At 44.3% G+C, this 15324-nt stretch overlaps 1 protein-coding gene across 2 annotated transcripts in view; it reads left to right on the forward strand.

Moving 5' to 3' along the window:
• The window catches only part of LOC112263630 (protein FAM189A1), a 146061-nt gene that overhangs the window by 61388 nt on the left and 69349 nt on the right, over nt 1-15324 (forward strand). The gene's annotated exons all lie outside the window — the stretch shown is intronic.

A 15324-nucleotide genomic window follows, 5' to 3' on the forward strand; every position in this document is an offset into this window, starting at 1 on the left:
ACTCCATACATTTTCCCTGACACCCGAAAGTACTCGTTACATTATGAATGCTTAGCAGGACAGTAAAATGGTCTAATTCACACACTTAAAGAGAAAATCCCTGGTCATCCCTACTGCATCTGATCTGGCGGACTCACTAAACACAAATGCTTTGTTTGTAAATTATATCTGAGTGGTGGAGTGTGCCCCTGGCTATCTGTAAATTTAAATGAGAAAATCTGCTGTCTGGTTTGCTTAATATAAGGAGTTTGAAATTATTTATACTTTTACTTTTTATACTGAAGTATATTTTAGCAAATACATTTACTTTTGATAATAAGTATGTTTAAAACCAAATACTTAAAAAAAACTTTTACTCAAGCAGGATTTTACTGGGTGACTTTCACTTTAGTCATTATCTATTAAGTAATATTTACTTTTACTCAAGTATGACAATTGGGTACTTTTTCCACCACTACTGGTTTTGGCACCCAGGGTAACAGCATGCAAGGGTGTTGTCTGTGTGACCCTCTACTGTGAGAAGGCCTGGATTTGTGCCAGCTGGGATAAAATACTGTTAAAATAGATCACAACTCCATTGCGTTTGAGAAAGGATACTCTCATCTCAACCACTGACCTGGAAATGGTCAGACTACACTGAACGTTTCTCTCGCTTTTAGTTCTGTAATAGGGACAATCTTTCCACTGTGTTGTCAGTACAGTCGCCCACAGTGTCAGGAATCAAAATGGGCTGGAATGGTTCAGCAGCACAGAAATGACAGGTTTGTTTGTCCTGCAGTTTTTCGTCCTCCTAAGTAGTTGTTTTTCTCCGCGCGTAATGCCAGAGGGTTGTATCATAAACACTACACTGTCTTCAGAAACAGCTATGTTGTAGGTCCTTATAGCAATGATCAAAGGGCCAGTGTCACTCCTACTCAGTCCTCACTATCATCACCATTCTCCTCAGGACATCAGAGAGCAGAGAACGTCTCCCTCTCTCTGTCATGCTCCTCATGTGTATAATTCTCTAATTTGACATTTTTGCCATGTGAGACACAATCATCATACAATGTTTTCTCAGAGTTGCTCAGCTGTGTAATGGATTTCTCTTTCCAGAAGGCTTATGACAGAAATCACTACCAGAGTCTCTGAGATGAGCCTGAGAGGGGGATCTAATAGCCTGTCATGTTAGACTACAGTCAAACCCGTGTTCAGAGCCTCTGCTCATTGTGGATTTACAGTAGCTCCAAGTCTGGTGGGCAGCCTGTGAATGGGATGTAAAATGTATGCATTCAGTCTGCAATGTGCTGCCAAGCATTGATTTCATACATAATAGCAGCATGGCTTGAGAAAGCTTCCTGAATTTCTGATGTCTCTTTCCTTGGTCTGAGTGTGGACGTGTAGGGATCCATTCAGTCAGTGGGCTGTATGTTGGTGGTAGTGGTGCCTGCAGTGTGCTTTAAATAGTCTTAGTGATGTGTGGTGCCTGCAGTGTGCTTTAAATAGTCTTAGTGATGTGTGGTGCCTGCAGTGTGCTTTAAATAGTCTTAGTGATGTGTGGTGCCTGCAGTGTGCTTTAAATAGTCTTAGTGATGTGGTGCCTGCAGTGTGCTTTAAATAGTCTTGGTGATGTGGTGCCTGCAGTGTGCTTTAAATAGTCTTAGTGGTGTGGTGTCTGCAGTGTGCTTTAAATAGTCTTAGTGGTGTGGTGTCTGCAGTGTGCTTTAAATAGTCTTAGTGGTGTGGTGTCTGCAGTGTGTTGTAATTAGAGTTAGTGATGTGGGGTCTGCAGTGTGCTGTAATTAGTGTTAGTTGTGTGTGGTGTCGGCAGTGTGCTGTAATTAGTGTTAGTGGTGTCTGCAGTGTGCTGTAATTAGTGTTAGTGGTGTCTGCAGTGTGCTGTAATTAGTGGTGTGGTGTCTGCAGTGTGCTGTAATTAGTGTTAGTGGTGTCTGCAGTGTGCTGTAATTAGTGTTAGTGGTGTGGTGTCTGCAGTGTGCTGTAATTAGTCGTGTGGTGTCTGCAGTGTGCTGTAATTAGAGTTAGTGGTGTGTGGTGTCTGCAGTGTGCTGTAATTAGTGTTAGTGGTGTCTGCAGTGTGCTGTAATTAGTGTTAGTGGTGTGGTGTCTGCAGTGTGCTGTAATTAGTGGTGTGGTGTCTGCAGTGTGCTGTAATTAGTGTTAGTGGTGTCTGCAGTGTGCTGTAATTAGTGTTAGTGGTGTGTGGTGTCGGCAGTGTGCTGTAATTAGTGTTAGTGGTGTGGTGTCTGCAGTGTGCTGTAATTAGTGTGCTGTAATTAGTGTTAGTGGTGTCTGCAGTGTGCTGTAATTAGTGTTAGTGGTGTGGTGTCTGCAGTGTGCTGTAATTAGTCGTGTGGTCTGCAGTGTGCTGTAATTAGAGTTAGTGGTGTGTGGTGTCTGCAGTGTGCTGTAATTAGTGTTAGTTGTGTGTGGTGTCTGCAGTGTGTTGTAATTATTGATAGTGGTGTAGTGTCTGCAGTGTGCTGTAATTAGAGTTAGTGGTGTGTGGTGTCTGCAGTGTGCTGTAATTAGAGTTAGTTGTGTGTGGTGTCTGTAGTGTGCTGTAATTAGTGTTAGTTGTGTGTGGTGTCTGCAGTGTGTTGTAATTATTGATAGTGGTGTAGTGTCTGTAGTGTGCTGTAATTAGTGATAGTGGTGTGGTGTCTGCAGTGTGCTGTAATTAGTGTTAATGGTGTGTGGTGTCTGCAGTGTGCTGTAATTAGTGTTAATGGTGTGTGGTGTCTGCAGTGTGCTGTAATTAGTGTTAGTGGTGTCTGCAGTGTGTTGTAATTAGTGTTAGTGGTGTCTGCAGTGTGCTGTAATTAGTGATAGTGGTGTGGTGTCTGCAGTGTGCTGTAATTAGTGTTAATGGTGTGTGGTGTCTGCAGTGTGCTGTAATTAGTGTTAGTTGTGTGTGGTGTCTGCAGTGTGCTGTAATTAGTGATAGTGGTGTGGTGTCTGCAGTGTGCTGTAATTAGAGTTAGTGGTGTGTGGTGTCTGCAGTGTGCTGTAATTAGAGTTAGTTGTGTGTGGTGTCTGTAGTGTGCTGTAATTAGTGTTAGTTGTGTGTGGTGTCTGCAGTGTGTTGTAATTATTGATAGTGGTGTAGTGTCTGTAGTGTGCTGTAATTAGTGATAGTGGTGTGGTGTCTGCAGTGTGCTGTAATTAGTGTTAATGGTGTGTGGTGTCTGCAGTGTGCTGTAATTAGTGTTAGTGGTGTCTGCAGTGTGTTGTAATTAGTGTTAGTGGTGTGGTGTCTGCAGTGTGCTGTAATTAGTGATAGTGGTGTGGTGTCTGCAGTGTGCTGTAATTAGTGTTAATGGTGTGTGGTGTCTGCAGTGTGCTGTAATTAGTGTTAGTTGTGTGTGGTGTCTGCAGTGTGTTGTAATTATTGATAGTGGTGTGGTGTCTGGAGTGTGCTGTAATTAGTGATAGTGGTGTGGTGTCTGCAGTGTGCTGTAATTAGTGTTAGCAGTGTGTGATGTCTGCAGTGTGCTGTAATTAGAGTTAGTGGTGTAGTGTCTGCAGTGTGCTGTAATTAGTGTTAGTGGTGTGGTGTCTGCAGTGTGCTGTAATTAGTGGTGTGGTGTCTGCAGTGTGCTGTAATTAGTGATAGTGGTGTGGTGTCTGCAGTGTGCTGTAATTAGTGTTAGTGGTGTCTGCAGTGTGTTGTAATTAGTGTTAGTGGTGTCTGCAGTGTGCTGTAATTAGTGATAGTGGTGTGGTGTCTGCAGTGTGCTGTAATTAGTGTTAATGGTGTGTGGTGTCTGCAGTGTGCTGTAATTAGTGTTAGTTGTGTGTGGTGTCTGCAGTGTGCTGTAATTAGTGATAGTGGTGTGGTGTCTGCAGTGTGCTGTAATTAGAGTTAGTGGTGTGTGGTGTCTGCAGTGTGCTGTAATTAGAGTTAGTTGTGTGTGGTGTCTGTAGTGTGCTGTAATTAGTGTTAGTTGTGTGTGGTGTCTGCAGTGTGTTGTAATTATTGATAGTGGTGTAGTGTCTGTAGTGTGCTGTAATTAGTGATAGTGGTGTGGTGTCTGCAGTGTGCTGTAATTAGTGTTAATGGTGTGTGGTGTCTGCAGTGTGCTGTAATTAGTGTTAGTGGTGTCTGCAGTGTGTTGTAATTAGTGTTAGTGGTGTGGTGTCTGCAGTGTGCTGTAATTAGTGATAGTGGTGTGGTGTCTGCAGTGTGCTGTAATTAGTGTTAATGGTGTGTGGTGTCTGCAGTGTGCTGTAATTAGTGTTAGTTGTGTGTGGTGTCTGCAGTGTGTTGTAATTATTGATAGTGGTGTAGTGTCTGTAGTGTGCTGTAATTAGTGATAGTGGTGTGGTGTCTGCAGTGTGCTGTAATTAGTGTTAATGGTGTGTGGTGTCTGCAGTGTGCTGTAATTAGTGTTAATGGTGTGTGGTGTCTGCAGTGTGCTGTAATTAGTGTGTGGTGTCTGCAGTGTGTGTAATTAGTGTTAGTGGTGTCTGCAGTGTGCTGTAATTAGTGATAGTGGTGTGGTGTCTGCAGTGTGCTGTAATTAGTGTTAATGGTGTGTGGTGTCTGCAGTGTGCTGTAATTAGTGTTAGTTGTGTGTGGTGTCTGCAGTGTGCTGTAATTAGTGATAGTGGTGTGGTGTCTGCAGTGTGCTGTAATTAGAGTTAGTGGTGTGTGGTGTCTGCAGTGTGCTGTAATTAGAGTTAGTTGTGTGTGGTGTCTGTAGTGTGCTGTAATTAGTGTTAGTTGTGTGTGGTGTCTGCAGTGTGTTGTAATTATTGATAGTGGTGTAGTGTCTGTAGTGTGCTGTAATTAGTGATAGTGGTGTGGTGTCTGCAGTGTGCTGTAATTAGTGTTAATGGTGTGTGGTGTCTGCAGTGTGCTGTAATTAGTGTTAGTGGTGTCTGCAGTGTGTTGTAATTAGTGTTAGTGGTGTGGTGTCTGCAGTGTGCTGTAATTAGTGATAGTGGTGTGGTGTCTGCAGTGTGCTGTAATTAGTGTTAATGGTGTGTGGTGTCTGCAGTGTGCTGTAATTAGTGTTAGTTGTGTGTGGTGTCTGCAGTGTGTTGTAATTATTGATAGTGGTGTGGTGTCTGTGTGCTGTAATTAGTGATAGTGGTGTGGTGTCTGCAGTGTGCTGTAATTAGTGTTAGCAGTGTGTGATGTCTGCAGTGTGCTGTAATTAGAGTTAGTGGTGTAGTGTCTGCAGTGTGCTGTAATTAGTGTTAGTGGTGTGGTGTCTGCAGTGTGCTGTAATTAGTGGTGTGGTGTCTGCAGTGTGCTGTAATTAGAGTTAGTGGTGTGTGGTGTCTGCAGTGTGCTGTAATTAGAGTTAGTTGTGTGTGGTGTCTGTAGTGTGCTGTAATTAGTGTTAGTTGTGTGTGGTGTCTGCAGTGTGTTGTAATTATTGATAGTGGTGTAGTGTCTGTAGTGTGCTGTAATTAGTGATAGTGGTGTGGTGTCTGCAGTGTGCTGTAATTAGTGTTAATGGTGTGTGGTGTCTGCAGTGTGCTGTAATTACTGTTAGTGGTGTCTGCAGTGTGTTGTAATTAGTGTTAGTGGTGTGGTGTCTGCAGTGTGCTGTAATTAGTGATAGTGGTGTGGTGTCTGCAGTGTGCTGTAATTAGTGTTAATGGTGTGTGTGTCTGCAGTGTGCTGTAATTAGTGTTAGTTGTGTGTGGTGTCTGCAGTGTGTTGTAATTATTGATAGTGGTGTGGTGTCTGTAGTGTGCTGTAATTAGTGATAGTTGTGTGGTGTCTGCAGTGTGCTGTAATTAGTGTTAGCAGTGTGTGATGTCTGCAGTGTGCTGTAATTAGAGTTAGTGGTGTAGTGTCTGCAGTGTGCTGTAATTAGTGTTAGTGGTGTGGTGTCTGCAGTGTGCTGTAATTAGTGGTGTGGTGTCTGCAGTGTGCTGTAATTAGAGTTAGTGGTGTGTGGTGTCTGCAGTGTGCTGTAATTAGTGTTAGTGGTGTGGTGTCTGCAGTGTGCTGTAATTAGTGGTGTGGTGTCTGCAGTGTGCTGTAATTAAATCAAATCGAATCAAATCAAATCAAATTTTATTTGTCACATACACATGGTTAGCAGATGTTAATGCGAGTGTAGCGAAATGCTTGTGCTTCTAGTTCCGACAATGCCGTAATAACGAACAAGTAATCTAACTAACAATTCCAAAAAACTACTGTCTTATACACAGTGTAAGGGGATAAAGAATATGTACATAAGGATATATGAATGAGTGATGGTACAGAGCAGCATATTCAAGATACAGTAGATGATATTGAGTACAGTATATACATATGAGATGAGTATGTAAACCAAGTGGCATAGTTAAAGTGGCTAGTGATACATGTATTACATAAGGATGCAGTCGATGATATAGAGTACAGTATCTACGTATGCATATGAGATGAATAATGTAGGGTAAGTAACATTATATAAGGTAGCATTGTTTAAAGTGGCTAGTGATATATTTACATCATTTCCCATCAATTCCCATTATTAAAGTGGCTGGAGTAGAGTCAGTGTCATTGACAGTGTGTTGGCAGTAGCCACTCAATGTTAGTGGTGGCTGTTTAACAGTCTGATGGCCTTGAGATAGAAGCTGTTTTTCAGTCTCTCGGTCCCAGCTTTGATGCACCTGTACTGACCTCGCCTTCTGGATGACAGCGGGGTGAACAGGCAGTGGCTCGGGTGGTTGATGTCCTTGATGATCTTTATGGCCTTCCTGTAGCATCGGGTGGTGTAGGTGTCCTGGAGGGCAGGTAGTTTGCCCCCGGTGATGCGTTGTGCAGACCTCACTACCCTCTGGAGAGCCTTACGGTTGAGGGCGGTGCAGTTGCCATACCAGGCGGTGATACAGCCCGCCAGGATGCTCTCGATTGTGCATCTGTAGAAGTTTGTGAGTGCTTTTGGTGACAAGCCGAATTTCTTCAGCCTCCTGAGGTTGAAGAGGCGCTGCTGCGCCTTCCTCACGATGCTGTCTGTGTGAGTGGACCAATTCAGTTTGTCTGTGATGTGTATGCCGAGGAACTTAAAACTTGCTACCCTCTCCACTACTGTTCCATCGATGTGGATGGGGGGTGTTCCCTCTGCTGTTTCCTGAAGTCCACAATCATCTCCTTAGTTTTGTTGACGTTGAGTGTGAGGTTATTTTCCTGACACCACACTCCGAGGGCCCTCACCTCCTCCCTGTAGGCCGTCTCGTCGTTGTTGGTAATCAAGCCTACCACTGTTGTGTCGTCCGCAAACTTGATGATTGAGTTGGAGGCGTGCGTGGCCACGCAGTCGTGGGTGAACAGGGAGTACAGGAGAGGGCTCAGAACGCACCCTTGTGGGGCCCCAGTGTTGAGGATCAGCGGGGAGGAGATGTTGTTGCCTACCCTCACCACCTGGGGGCGGCCCGTCAGGAAGTCCAGTACCCAGTTGCACAGGGCGGGGTCGAGACCCAGGGTCTCGAGCTTGATGACGAGCTTGGAGGGTACTATGGTGTTGAATGCCGAGCTGTAGTCGATGAACAGCATTCTCACATAGGTATTCCTCTTGTCCAGATGGGTTAGGGCAGTGTGCAGTGTGGTTGAGATTGCATCGTCTGTGGACCTATTTGGGCGGTAAGCAAATTGGAGTGGGTCTAGGGTGTCAGGTAGGGTGGAGGTGATATGGTCCTTGACTAGTCTCTCAAAGCACTTCATGATGACGGATGTGAGTGCTACGGGCGGTAGTCGTTTAGCTCAGTTACCTTAGCTTTCTTGGGAACAGGAACAATGGTGGCCCTCTTGAAGCATGTGGGAACAGCAGACTGGTATAGGGATTGATTGAATATGTCCGTAAACACACCGGCCAGCTGGTCTGCGCATGCTCTGAGGGCGCGGCTGGGGATGCCGTCTGGGCCTGCAGCCTTGCGAGGGTTAACACGTTTAAATGTCTTACTCACTTCGGCTGCAGTGGAGGAGAGACCGCATGTTTTCGTTGCAGGCCGTGTCAGTGGCACTGTATTGTCCTCAAAGCGGGCAAAAAGTTATTTAGTCTGCCTGGGAGCAAGACATCCTGGTCCGTGACTGGGCTGGGTTTCTTCCTGTAGTCCGTGATTGACTGTAGACCCTGCCACATGCCTCTTGTGTCTGAGCCGTTGAATTGAGATTCTACTTTGTCTCTGTTCTGGCGCTTTGCTTGTTTGATAGACTTGCGGAGGGAATAGCTGCACTGTTTGTATTCAGTCATGTTACCAGACACCTTGCCCTGATTAAAAGCAGTGGTTCGCGCCTTCAGTTTCACACGAATGCTGCCATCAATCCACGGTTTCTGGTTAGGGAATGTTTTAATCGTTGCTATGGGAACGACATCTTCAATGCACGTTCTAATGAACTCGCACACCGAATCAGCGTATTCGTCAATGTTGTTGTCTGACGCAATACGAAACATCTCCCAGTCCACGTGATGGAAGCAGTCTTGGAGTGTGGAGTCATCTTGGTCGGACCAGCGTTGGACAGACCTCAGCGTGGGAGCTTCTTGTTTTAGTTTCTGTCTGTAGGCAGGGATCAACAAAATGGAGTCATGGTCAGCTTTTCCGAAAGGGGGCGGGGCAGGGCCTTATATGCGTCGCGGAAGTTAGAGTAACAATGATCCAGGGTCTTTCCACCCCTGGTTGCGCAATCGATATGCTGATAAAATTTAGGGAGTCTTGTTTTCAGATTAGCCTTGTTAAAATCCCCAGCTACAATGAATGCAGCCTCCGGATAAATCGTTTCCAGTTTGCAGAGAGTTAAATAAAGTTTGTTCAGAGCCATCGATGTGTCTGCTTGGGGGGATATATACGGCTGTGATTATAATCGAAGAGAATTCTCTTGGTAGATAATGCGGTCTACATTTGATTGTGAGGAATTCTAAATCAGGTGAACAGAAGGATTTGAGTTCCTGTATGTTTCTTTCATCACACCATGTCACGTTGGTCATAAGGCATAAGCCCCCGCCCCTCTTCTTACCAGAAAGATGTTTGTTTCTGTCGGCGCGATGCGTGGAGAAACCCGCTGGCTGCACCGCTTCGGATAGCGTCTCTCCAGTTAGCCATGTTTCCGTAAAGCAGAGAACGTTACAGTCTCTGATGTCCCTCTGGAATGCTACCCTTGCTCGGATTTCATCAACCTTGTTGTCAAGAGACTGGACATTGGCAAGAAGAATGCTAGGGAGTGGTGCACGGTGTGCCCGTCTCCGGAGTCTGACCAGAAGACCGCTTCGTTTCCCTCTTTTTCTGAGTCGTTTTTTTGGGTCGCTGCATGTAATCCGCTCCGTTGCACTGGTTGTAAGGCAGAACACAGGATCCGCATCGCGAAAAACATATTCTTGGTCGTACTGATGGTGAGTTGACGCTGATCTTATATTCAGTAGTTCTTCTCGGCTGTATGTAATGAAACCTAAGATGACCTGGGGTACTAGTGTAAGAAATAACACGTAATAAAACAAAAAACTGCATAGTTTCCTAGGAACGCGAAGCAAGGCGGCCATCTCTTTCGGCGCCGGATTAGAGTTAGTGGTGTGTGGTGTCTGCAGTGTGCTGTAATTAGAGTTAGTGGTGTGTGGTGTCTGCAGTGTGCTGTAATTAGTGTTAGTTAGTTGTGTAATTAGTGTGTGAGTTAGTGGTGTGTGGTGTCTGCAGTGTGCTGTAATTAGTGTTAGTGGTGTGGTGTCTGCAGTGTGCTGTAATTAGTGTTAGTGGTGTCTGCAGTGTGCTGTAATTAGTGTTAGTGGTGTGTCTGCAGTGTGTCTGCAGTGTGCTGTAATTAGTTAGTGGTGTGTGGTGTCTGCAGTGTGCTGTAATTAGAGTTAGTGGTGTGTGGTGTCTGCAGTGTGCTGTAATTAGTTAGTGTGTGTGTCCTGCAGTGTGTGGTGTCTGCAGTGTGCTGTAATTAGTGTTAGTAATTGTAATTATTGTAGTGGTGGTGTCTGCAGTGTGCTGTAATTAGTGGTGTGGTGTCTGCAGTGTGCTGTGTGCTGTAATTAGAGTTTGTGGTGTGTGGTGTCTGCAGTGTGCTGTAATTACAGTGTGGTGTGGTGTCTGCAGTGTGCTGTAATTAGTGGTGTGGTGTCTGCAGTGTGTGTTAATTAGTGGTTTGGTGTCTGCAGTGTGCTGTAATTAGAGTTAGTTGTGTGTGGTGTCTGCAGTGTGCTGTAATTAGTGTTAGTTGTGTGTGGTGTCTGCAGTGTGTTGTAATTAGAGTTAGTGTGTGGTGTCTGCAGTGTGCTGTAATTTAGTGGTGTGGTGTCTGCAGTGTGCTGTAATTAGTGGTGTGGTGCCTGCAGTGTGCTGTAATTAGTGGTGTGGTGTCTGCAGTGTGCTGTAATTAGTGGTGTGGTGTCTGCAGTGTGCTGTAATTAGTGGTGTGGTGTCTGCAGTGTGCTGTAATTTGTGTTTGTGATTTGTGGTGTCTGCAGTGTGCTGTAATTTGTGTTTGTGATGTGTGGTGTCTGCAGTGTGCTGTAATTAGAGTTAGTGGTGTGTGGTGTCTTTAGTGTGCTGTAATTAGTGATAGTGGTGTGTGGTGTCTATAATATGCTATAATTAGTGTTTGTGATGTGTGGTGTCTGTAGTGTGCTGTAATTACTGATAGTGGTGTGTGGTGTCTGTAGTGTGCTGTAATTAGTGATAGTGGTGTGTGGAAGAGGATATGAAGGATTTAGACTTGTGGTGTATGAATCATGACAGTTCAATTGAGGACAGGCTTAACTGAATGAACAAAAGAGGAAGAATGTAATTAAATAGTTTAGGTAATGGCATCGTCTTCAAGGATGCCGATGACAGGTAAAGATGGAAGCCTGTACAGATTACAAATATTCCAAAACATAGATCCTTTTTGTCACTAAAGTAATACATTTGACAAGGAAATTAACTTTTTGTCCTGAATACAAATACAAAGCATTTGGGGAAAATCCAACACAACACATCACTGAGTACCTCTCTTCATATTTTCAAGCATGTGGGTGACTGCGTCATGTAATGGGTATGCTTGTCATTAGCAAGGACCAGGGATTTTGGGGGGGATAAAAATAAACAAAATAGAGCTATAAGCAATGGCAGAGTCCTAGTGGAAAACTTGGTTCAGTTTGCTTTCCAACAGACACTGGGGGACAAATTCACCTTTCAGCAGGACAATAACCTTAAACACAAGGCCAAATATGCACTGGAGTTGCTTACCAAGATGACATTGAATGTTCCTGAGTGGCTTAGTTACAGTTTGACTTAAATCTACTTGAAAATGTATAGCAAGACTTGATAATGGCTGTCTAGCTAGGATCAACAACCAACTTGACAGATCTTGAATAATTTTTTAAAGAGTAATAGGCAAGCATTGTACAATCCAAGTGTGCAAAGCTCATAGAGACTTACCCAAAAAGACTCTGAAAGCTGTAATCGCTGCCAAAAAGGTGAATCTAACATGTATTGACTCAGGGGGTTGAATACTTATCTAATCAAGATATGTTAGTGTTTTATTTTTCCATTAAATTTTTTATTTTTTATTCTTCCACTTTGACATTACAGAGAATGTTGTGTAGATCGTTGAATTTTCTTTACAATTGAATCCATTTTAAATCCACTTTGTAACACAACAAAAAAAGTCAAGAGGTGTGAATACTTTCTGAAGGCACTGTAGCTTGTGGTGGTGGGGAGGTGGATGGTCATCCAAGACTGTTGCTGAAACACAGCAAGTGAGAGAATGTGCAAGTTGACATATAAATACATCCCAACTTTTACACCCATTGGTGGAGACAGGGAAGTGATAATTGCAAGTGTGAGCCCATAGGTTAAACAGCAAGGGTGCGGAATGTGCATTATTGTGCCGGGCTTGTCGTCTAAAGGTAAACAGGTGAATGACATTCCGCACATAGGAAGAGGACCAGAACGAGACGCTGTGGTTTATGATGATACATTTGTATTCATTCCCTCTATGCCTGTATAATAGGAAGCATGGTGAATTATGTTATGCTGCTTGATGATGTTAAATGAGCATGCAGACCAGCCTTGCTGATTGAACTTTCGTAAACAACATTTCGGTCGAGTAGAGGCTTAACAGAATGAACAACAGGGACAGGATGCAATATGCAATCATATAGCTGGGAACAGCTCAACATCAATAGGCCTGCGTAGACTAGTGGACGGGAGTTCTCATCGCACAACCATGAAAGACACTCTGTTATATGGCGTTCCATACATTCTAATAGAATGAATAGAGTTGAGAGAGCGAGAGAAGAAGAAGCAGCACAATATGTTAAAGGGAAAGAGTAGGCCCGAGGGCTACACGCCCCAAACCAAACATAAAGCCTAGACTGCAAACGTGCACTAAACATGACATGATAAATATGACATAGCCTCATGATGAGTGAAAAAGATTGCAAACCAGGAAGCATTTCATTGAACTGTGAACCCTATAACACGTCAAACCTGTACATATGACAATAACATTTGACTGTGTTGATTTGTGTAGGCACGGTAGCCCCTACAATGAAGGCTATTTGATGACTATGCCTATGCATTGCGTGGAGAAATTAAGAATGAATGGAGTAAAGATGAATATTGTCAGATACACTGGGTGTACAAAACAGTAGGAACATCTTCCAAATGTTGAGTTGCCTACCCTTTCCCCCTTGGAACAGCCTCAATTTCTCGAGGCATGGACTCTACAAGGTGTTGTAAACGTTCCACAGGGATGCTGGCCAATGTTGACTCCAATGCTTCCCACGGTTGTGTCAAGTTGGCTGGATGTCCTTTGGGAGGTGGACCATTCTTGATACTGTTGAGCGTTTTAAAAAACAGCAGCGCTGCAGTTCTTGACAAACTCAAACCGGTGCACCTGGCCCCTGCTACCATACCCTGATCAAAGGCACTTAAATATTTTGTCTAGGCCCATTCAACCTCTCAAGGCGTAGAAATCCTCATTTAACCTGTCTCCTCCTCTTCATCTGACAAGTGACATCAATAAGAGATCATAGCTTTCACCTGGATTCACCTGGACAGTCTATGTCATGGAAAGTTCCTAATGTTCCTAATGTTTTGTGCAGTCAGTGTATATCAACATGGAATGACGCTAACCACAACTGACGCTAACCACGCCCTACAGTATACATAGACAGGCTATTTAGACTCAGCCTCTTTGTCACATCACCTCTATGGTACAGCAGCTTGATCGATCATCTCTCAATGTACAAGGCATAGGCAGATATAGTCCCATTTCTACTCCTTCATAACAATGGCAGTGTGGGTGGAAGGCTCACCTCTCCCACAATGTTAATATTAATGTGATACCTATCGATGGAACAGCCAACAGGAATGAGGCTAGGGCTGTATTATTCTGTAACAGTAGAGAGGCCTGTAGCTAGTGTTGGAGTCAGTCAGTGTGTGATGGTACTCTAGGGAAGGCTGGAGGTAGTGTTAGATGTGGCCTTGCCCACTGCCCAGTGGCCTGTCACAGAGGGGCAGGGGAGACAAAGGGGGGAGACAAGGATGCCTCACCCAGTAATGACCCATGACAGGGGATCTGCCAGGTCTGATGAGTCACACACAGAGCCTGTGTTCTCTATGCTCCACTAGCCAGGTCTGTCTAGAGAGGCCGGTGCTGCTGTCCTCTGAATACTAACTCCACCACCTCCACTCTGCAGTACCTAGGAATGAGTACAGACTCTACAGCTCTGTTCTGCTCACACACAGGCCTTAATATGATCACAGGACATGTGGAAGTGTTCGTCAGTAGTAAGCTGTCATTGATGGCGGTAGATGAATGATGAGGACTCTCCATCTCTCCTTATCCCTTCCATGGGGGCAAGTGGTGTGGGGGGCTGTAGGCGCCTGTGGGCTTGGAGAGCTGGGAGGGCTGGGGTTGTGGTGGGCCAGGAGAGTGGATTAATCAGAGTCACATGGGGGGTGGGAGGTAAGGGAGGGCGGCCATATTAATGCACTCTGGGAATGCAACATACATCTCAACAGCAGCACCACTCTACCCACTGTTCAATCATCTTCCCCTTCATCTCTCTCCCTGTCCACCCAAATATTGGGTGGGGGGCACACCACCACTGGTAACAGGAAAGGTTTCTGTGAATGATGTGACCAGGAGAAGTGTCACATGATTGAAAGTAAAAATACCAATGTGACTGACCGGCTCTATTCGGTCTTATGTAGCAAAATTTGAGCAAGAAAATGGTATATCATACACTACAGTTGATGAACAATGGGAAAGTAATTCTGCTTTGAAAGTTGATTAACTTGTAACCTCACCTTTGAGAAAATGGCCTTTGAATGTTTTGGTACATACTGGAGAGCTCTTTGTCCACACCCATTTAGCATCGCTCACACCCTCTTAAGCTTTACCCATCTCTTTAAAGATACGAATGTGAGGCCTAGGAGTATGGTTGATCCAAGCGTTCTGTCCTAACAACAGCAGTCAAGCACCCAAGCTAACTGGCTAACGTTGGCTAGCTACTTCCAGACACAAATGAGAGAACAGCTGACCATTTTACTCGCCCCATCAGAGCTGGTTAGGCTGTTTTTATGTTATCCAGAGCATTGGTGACTACAACTGTGCTGCTGGCAACAATTTACACTTTTTTGCCAATGTTTACTGGCACCGGCCATATTCAACGGGTGTTGAGCGTTCGTAAATTCGTCAGTTATTCTGCGCTCTGGTACACTCAGACGAGAGTGCTCTGAAATCGGAGTAGATGGCCAGAGTGAATTTACCAGCTACATCTTTCAACGGTTGTCATGGTGACATCATGAACATTCTATTGAAATGGTTACTTGCATAGTGGAGTCTTTTGATTAGCTAGCTAGCAAATAAGAAACCATAATCCCAACTCATGACATTACTACCCTGCATGAAACTGTAGGTAGCTAACCAACCAGGTTCAATGTTAAGCTAGCTAACATTAAGTTATAACTAGCAAAGCAAATGGCTCTGAGATACGAATAATATTACTACACAGATCATACACGTAACGTTAGCTAGCAAGCCAGCCAATTAACATTAGCTAGCTAGCTAACAGTATAATTTCACTTGAAATGAAAATTACTTTCTGACAAAATTAGAAATGTGTAATATCTGAAAATAGCTAACTGGACTATCTTACCCCTATTACCTACACATACTGACCAGCTCAAATAGACAGAAGCGAGCTACAAGCGACCAATCCGAACTCTACTCTCGGCATGTCCAGCCCATTCATTATCTCAGCCAATCATGGGTAGCGGGAAGGTTGCTGTTTCTGTGGCTAAACCAACTAAGCTCATAATTTAACAATTGTATTCGTATTTACAGATGGCATACAAGTTTGTTATTAAGGCACATGAAAGTTCACGTTCCAG

Source organism: Oncorhynchus tshawytscha, linkage group LG12 (genome assembly GCF_018296145.1).
Source record: "Oncorhynchus tshawytscha isolate Ot180627B linkage group LG12, Otsh_v2.0, whole genome shotgun sequence".
NCBI lineage: Eukaryota > Metazoa > Chordata > Actinopteri > Salmoniformes > Salmonidae > Oncorhynchus > Oncorhynchus tshawytscha.